This window comes from Haliaeetus leucocephalus, unplaced genomic scaffold, assembly GCF_000737465.1.
Source record: "Haliaeetus leucocephalus isolate CR32 unplaced genomic scaffold, Haliaeetus_leucocephalus-4.0 Scaffold165, whole genome shotgun sequence".
Classification (NCBI taxonomy): Eukaryota; Metazoa; Chordata; class Aves; order Accipitriformes; family Accipitridae; genus Haliaeetus; species Haliaeetus leucocephalus.
This window is the reverse complement of record NW_010972601.1, coordinates 1780990-1786595: the sequence shown is the minus strand read 5'-3', so window position 1 is coordinate 1786595 and position 5606 is coordinate 1780990.

The following is a 5606-nucleotide window of genomic DNA, read 5'->3' as shown; positions in this document are numbered from 1 at the left end:
TGCGATTGCTGTCGGGGAAAAGCCGCGTTTCTCCTGAATCCCCGGTGCTGGGGTCCGTCCCCCCCCAGCGTGTCCTTCAAGTTTGTTTGTCGCCGTTTTGGGGGACTGTAATCCCACCTGGGCAAACAGCCCCGGTTTCACAGACCAGCCGTGGGGGACTGGGACAATGCAGACGCTGCAAGCGGTACTTGCAGGTGCAAATCTGCCTTTGCATGAGTGCGTGGGGAAATGGTATTAGCAAAGTGTGGGTAACTGCACGGTCTCCTTTGAGAGGGAGCATCCAATTCCAAGTGCGGTGGATGGAAGCTGAAATTGGTGGTGGTGTGCTTTAGCTGTTAAGTCTTGGAAAACGTTGCCGTGATAAACTCCTTTTGCACTGCTTGCAGCTTCTGTAGGGAACGCAGTTGTCTCTTGTGCAGTCGTGAACTGGCAGTGATAGCTAGCAAGAGGAGGACTTGGCTGCCTGTCATAGAGCGATTGAGAATTAAAACTCTTTTGTGTTGTGAAACGTTTTGATTTTTGCATCAAGCAGTCTGCACCTGGGGATAATTTTCAGCATTTGCGCTTTTTATTGGCGTACCTTTGAGATCCGAACCAAATCTCATGTTTAATTATTTCCAATCCAGCTTGCAGAGGACGTGTTTGGAGGGGTGGCAATGACAGTGCTGCTGAATGAGCCTTTAACCTGGAGCCTATAAATTGCTGAAGCAGCAGCCAGTAAAACAATTGTGGCTAATTGTAGCGTAGTGTTCCCGCTGTGCTGCTTCGGGAGCCGGCGGGGCGCGTTAAGCGGCAGCTTTGTAGCTCTCCGGGCTGCCGCTGACACAAACTCCTGGTGACAAGGTGAAGTGCACCAGGACGCATCCCTCCCCATTCGACGAGGCCATGCAGCCCATCGGCGGGCCTGTGAGCTGCTCTCGGCATTTTGCAGCCTGAGTTTTGCTTCTGTTTCTTGGGGCCATGGGAAAGCAAATTACCTGGGAAAGCCAAACCCACGGTTTGCTCCAGGTGGGTGCAAAGCACATCTCGGTTCCTGCCAGGAAGCAGCTGGAGAGGTAAAGGTTTGGTGGGGAGGGGTGTGCTGAGAAGTGGGCAGGGGCCGGGGGTCCCGGGGAGGCAAGGTGATGGAAGGAGCAGGAGGGGAAGGAGGGGACTGGTGCGGCTCTGAGGGTGTCAGAGTCATTGGGTGTCAGCGGCTGGGGGACCCCTGGAGCGGGGGCCAGGCAGCAGGGTCGGGATGGGTGTGGAAATGGCAGGAAACTGGGAGTAGGAGGGTTGGGCAGAGGGAAGGGGGAACTGGCTGGAAAGCTGTCCAGGGGGGGGGGAAAAGGGGGTGAAGAGCTGGAGAGGTAAAGGGGAGGTTGGGGTGCTGGGGAGAAGAGAGAAGGGGGTCCCTGTGCACCAGCCCCCTTGAGTTTGGCTTACCTGCTGTGTGGGCAGGGGACAGGCAGCGGTGCGTGGCACGTCCCTGTGAGCGCAGTGTGATGGTGTCATGGGTGCAGCACCCTTGAGGTGGAGGGACGGGAGGCGATTACACTAACAAGGATGTTTTCCACCCAGTTGCGCACCCCATGCTGGGAGGCCAGTCTGTGCAAGTGCTGGGAGCTGGGGCTGGGGGGTAGTTGTGGGAGCCCTGCGTTCATCCTTTGTAGTGCAATTCCTGAAAAAAGTGATAGCTTCAGGATGGAGACCCGTCTATTTTCACCCCCAAATTATTTTAAGTTCTCCCTGCCCTAAAAACATCATCCCCTCTCTTTTGTGTGACTTGGTTGTCTTCCCTCTAGCTCTTTCCAGGCTTTTCTCGTGGTGGGCAAACACTGTGCACCTCCCCGGGGTCAGAGCAGGGCTGCTGCGTGTTGTCTTGATAACACAGAGTGCACAGAGTGGTCTGTGGGGCGCGGGGAAGAGCCTTGGGACCCCCGATGCTCCGGCCACGCCTGGGCTGTGCTCAGAGTCCTGCTTCCAGTGAAGAGACCTGTTTTCCTTGGCAGCAGAGCCCAGCTTGTCCTGGAGATGGGGCAGTTTGATTCTGCTGAGGCAAGACCTTGCAGGGAAGTGGAGCTCCTGATGCTAAACTGGGGAGTTTTCTCCTCGTGGTTGTGGGCTGTGGCAGCCTGGGCATGCCCAGGTTGGTGGAGCAGGTGGAGGGTGGACCCTTGGGTGGGCAGAGAGGGAGGCTGCGGACAGCTGGGGGTGTCAGCAGGACTTTGTGCCAGCAGCTGCCTTGGTTTTTGGTGGAGTTGCTCTCTGCAGGGTGCTGGAGATGGCGGGAAGGTGCCTGTGGGCTGCGTGACGCTGTAGGTGAGGCTGTGCTCAGACAACAACCGGAGCCCAAATGCTGTCTCACTGCCGCCTGCTCTGCGCCGTGGGGAGCGCGGTCTGTGCACTGCGGGGTCTGTGCCAGCTCCTGCTCTGCCAGGCTGTGCTGGGACAGACTGGGACTGCTCCAAACCAGTGGCCCATGGAGACTGGCTGCTTTTGGGGAGAGAAGGAGGTCAGCTGAAAGAGGGTGCTGTTGGGCCTCTGGGCAAAGCCTGGTCCCTGGCGGGGTTACTGGGGGTCATGCCAGTGTTCCTGGGGGCCAGGAGAGTACTGGAGCAGAGGCAGGTGTGCCGGCTGGTGGACTGCAGGGACTCTTGGGATCCACCTTATGTGTTTTTATTAATGGTCTCTGCCCACAAAGCAGCAGATGCTGCTGAAACTTGCTGAGGAGGTGGAGGTGAGAAGCATCGCTGGTGGCTGGAGTTGCCCCACTGAGCAAAGACGGGGGAGAAGTGGGGCATGAGGCTGTGCATGGGGGGACCAAGAGTGAAACAGGAGCTGACCTTCAGGGGATGGCAGAGGAGGACAGCCTGGGTGTACTCATCAGGGAGAGGGGGGACGTGGAGTCATCACTCTTAAATCTTTCTAACATTGCTGTGCCAGGCGTGGGGGACCTGGTGGAGGCTGGTGGCCCACCGCATAGTTCTGGGAATCACCGTGGGAGTCAGAACTAGAGCAAATCGCCAGAAAAGTAAGAGAAACTGGCAGCCCTTGTCTTAGGAGGACACCAGGAGTGTGTGTGTGGTGCGTGGGGGCTGGTGGCGTGGCGGCAGGGTGTATGTGGTGGGTCAGGGCAGGTATGTGCCTGGCTGGCATGGAGCCACACAGGGCGATGTGTGGTGCGATGGTGGGGCTGGGAGACAGGGTGCACTGCTGGGTGCCATCGCACGGGGTGAGCAGGTGGGTGGGAAACCAGGGCTCTGGGTCCCGGTGAAGGTCAGGACTCAGTGGGCAGGGGAGGTGCCCTGCGCCCAAGGACCAGAACCCGGGCTGCCCCATGGGATGAGCTGCGCTTTGCGGGACAAGCTGGGGAGCTGTGGTGGGGTCTGTGCTTCACTTTGTTTGCAGGGTGTGTCTGAAATGGGTCTGCTGCTGGGACTGCTCCACGGTTCCCGCTGAGCCATTTGTTAAAGACAATATTTTGAATGTACGGAGAATTGGCGAGGAGGCAGCTCTGCGGTAGATAGGGTACCGTTTGGGATCAAGGGTTGTTTTTTTCCACAGTGGGGACCAGAGTCAGCGCCAGGTCTTCCCTGCAAGTATGGAGAGTGCCAGCAGATGCTCTGAGCCTCCAGCCATCCCCTCCTCTTGTGCTTCTGCTTGGGGGGCGCAGCCGGCAGAGCCAGGTCTTGCTGGCTAGAAAAGGCACGCGGTCCTCCTTGCTCTGCAGAGCAGGCAAGGCTGTTTGCAGGCACAAAAGTCTTCCACGGGATGTGGAGCTGCCATGTGTCCTCTGTTCCCTGGCATGCATGACGTGCATGGCATTGCATGCTGGTGGGTGAGGAACTGAGGAGCACGGGGCAGTGTGTGTCCAGGCTTATAGACAGAAAAGTTTGCTTTCTTGTTTTTGAAGATCAATTCTGTCCAGAATAGAGTTCAGATGGAAAACCAGCTGTGTGCAACAGCTGGACAGAATCTCTCACCTGAGCAGTAAGTGTGGTAGAAAAAGTCCATTATTGATAGACATCAGGGACCTTCCTAAAACTTTAGGTGTCTGTTGGGACGGTATCCCTGAATACAGGTGTCTCCATTGACTTTCTTCTCCTGGCCATAGGCCCTTCTCTCAGACCTAGGTGTGTTGTGGCAGCTGGTGAGACCTAAGTGTGCAGGGCACAAGGGTGTTGGTGAGACCCATTTTAGGCGTCCTTATACTAAGCAGGAAAGAAATGACTCTGACATGCTCTGACATGGACTCTTCAGAGACATCCACGAAGGACGTCCCGAGAAGAAAGTGCCGAGTTCTTCAAATGGTGATAACATCGCTGTGAGTCAAAAAATTACCTGCAGTAACTGATAATGCTTCTGAAGGACAAAGTTCTTGAGGTAGAAATAGGCACATGTTTGCACACAACAGAACTGAGATACAATAAAAATAAAATTTTATTGTATGCAGGGGCAGTTAAAAAACAGCAGCTCCTGTTGAGTGTGGAGCTGTTGGACATTGCTTTAGAAGACGTACACTACAAATGACTGAAAACTAGAAAAACAAAGCTGCCACAGGGAAGAGAGGTGGAGAGATCACGGACGCAGCTGGACTCCTGGTCCTGCAACAGCAGGGACCCGCTGGCCAGAAATGGCCCCGAGGACCCTGGCAAGGGGCTGTACTCAGTGCTGCAGAGGAAGGCGAAAAACCCCAGGGACCTGTGCCAATCTGCCCTGGGGGTAAAAACTCCTTCCTGACCCCTGAACTGGTGATCAGCTGTACCCTGAGCATGTGAGCAAGACTTGCCATCTGGGCTCCCATGGTTCCAGGGGAGACCAGCACTGCCCGACCCCTTTCCTTCCTCCCCTGGAGGCATCTCAGGGGCTTCCAAGCATGGCAAAATACTCCGGAAGTGATAGGCCTGGGAGAAAAGATGTCATTCCCAGTCCTGCAGGAGACCATTGGGTGCTCCAAAGTTTTGAGAGAGTGCACATCTTTGAACATCTCCATTTCCCATTTCTAATGGGTGCTGCATCTGGCAATGGAAGAGGTATGGATGAGGAGCTCTGGGGTGGTCTCCAACTGCCAAGAGTGGATTTCTTGTTCTTTGTAGACCATTGAGTCTCAGCCTTTTCCACTGATACCCATCTGAAAAGGTCTGGTACCCTTGGGCACCCCCAGGTGTTAGTGGGTCTTCGCATGTCACGTATGGCATTGGGTCCATTCTCCAAAGCTTAAAGCAGGATTAGGGTTAGATCCAGGTTGGTATCTCACCCTGTTCAGAGCTGGAATTGGATCAGATGACCACCAGAGACCTCTTCCAGCCTGAATTCTTCCATGATCCTGTGGCTACACAATAGCTCTTCAGTGCAGTGCTCTCAGGCGTGGGATTCAGCCTGTTGCCTGCAAGGCTGAGATGCAGCCTGTGATGCCTGTCATTAACGGCTTCGGGACCTCCTGCCGCAGGCATGTGAGGCTGCCACCAGGCTCCCAACCTCTCCCAAGTGTCTTGGTGTCCCTGGGGTGAATGCTGGATATGCAGCGTGCACAGCAAGGAGGAGACCTTTGAATGACAGAGGAGTGACATGGAGCTGCTTGGGCAGAAGGTGCAGAGCAAGAGGTGCCATCCTGATGGGAGATG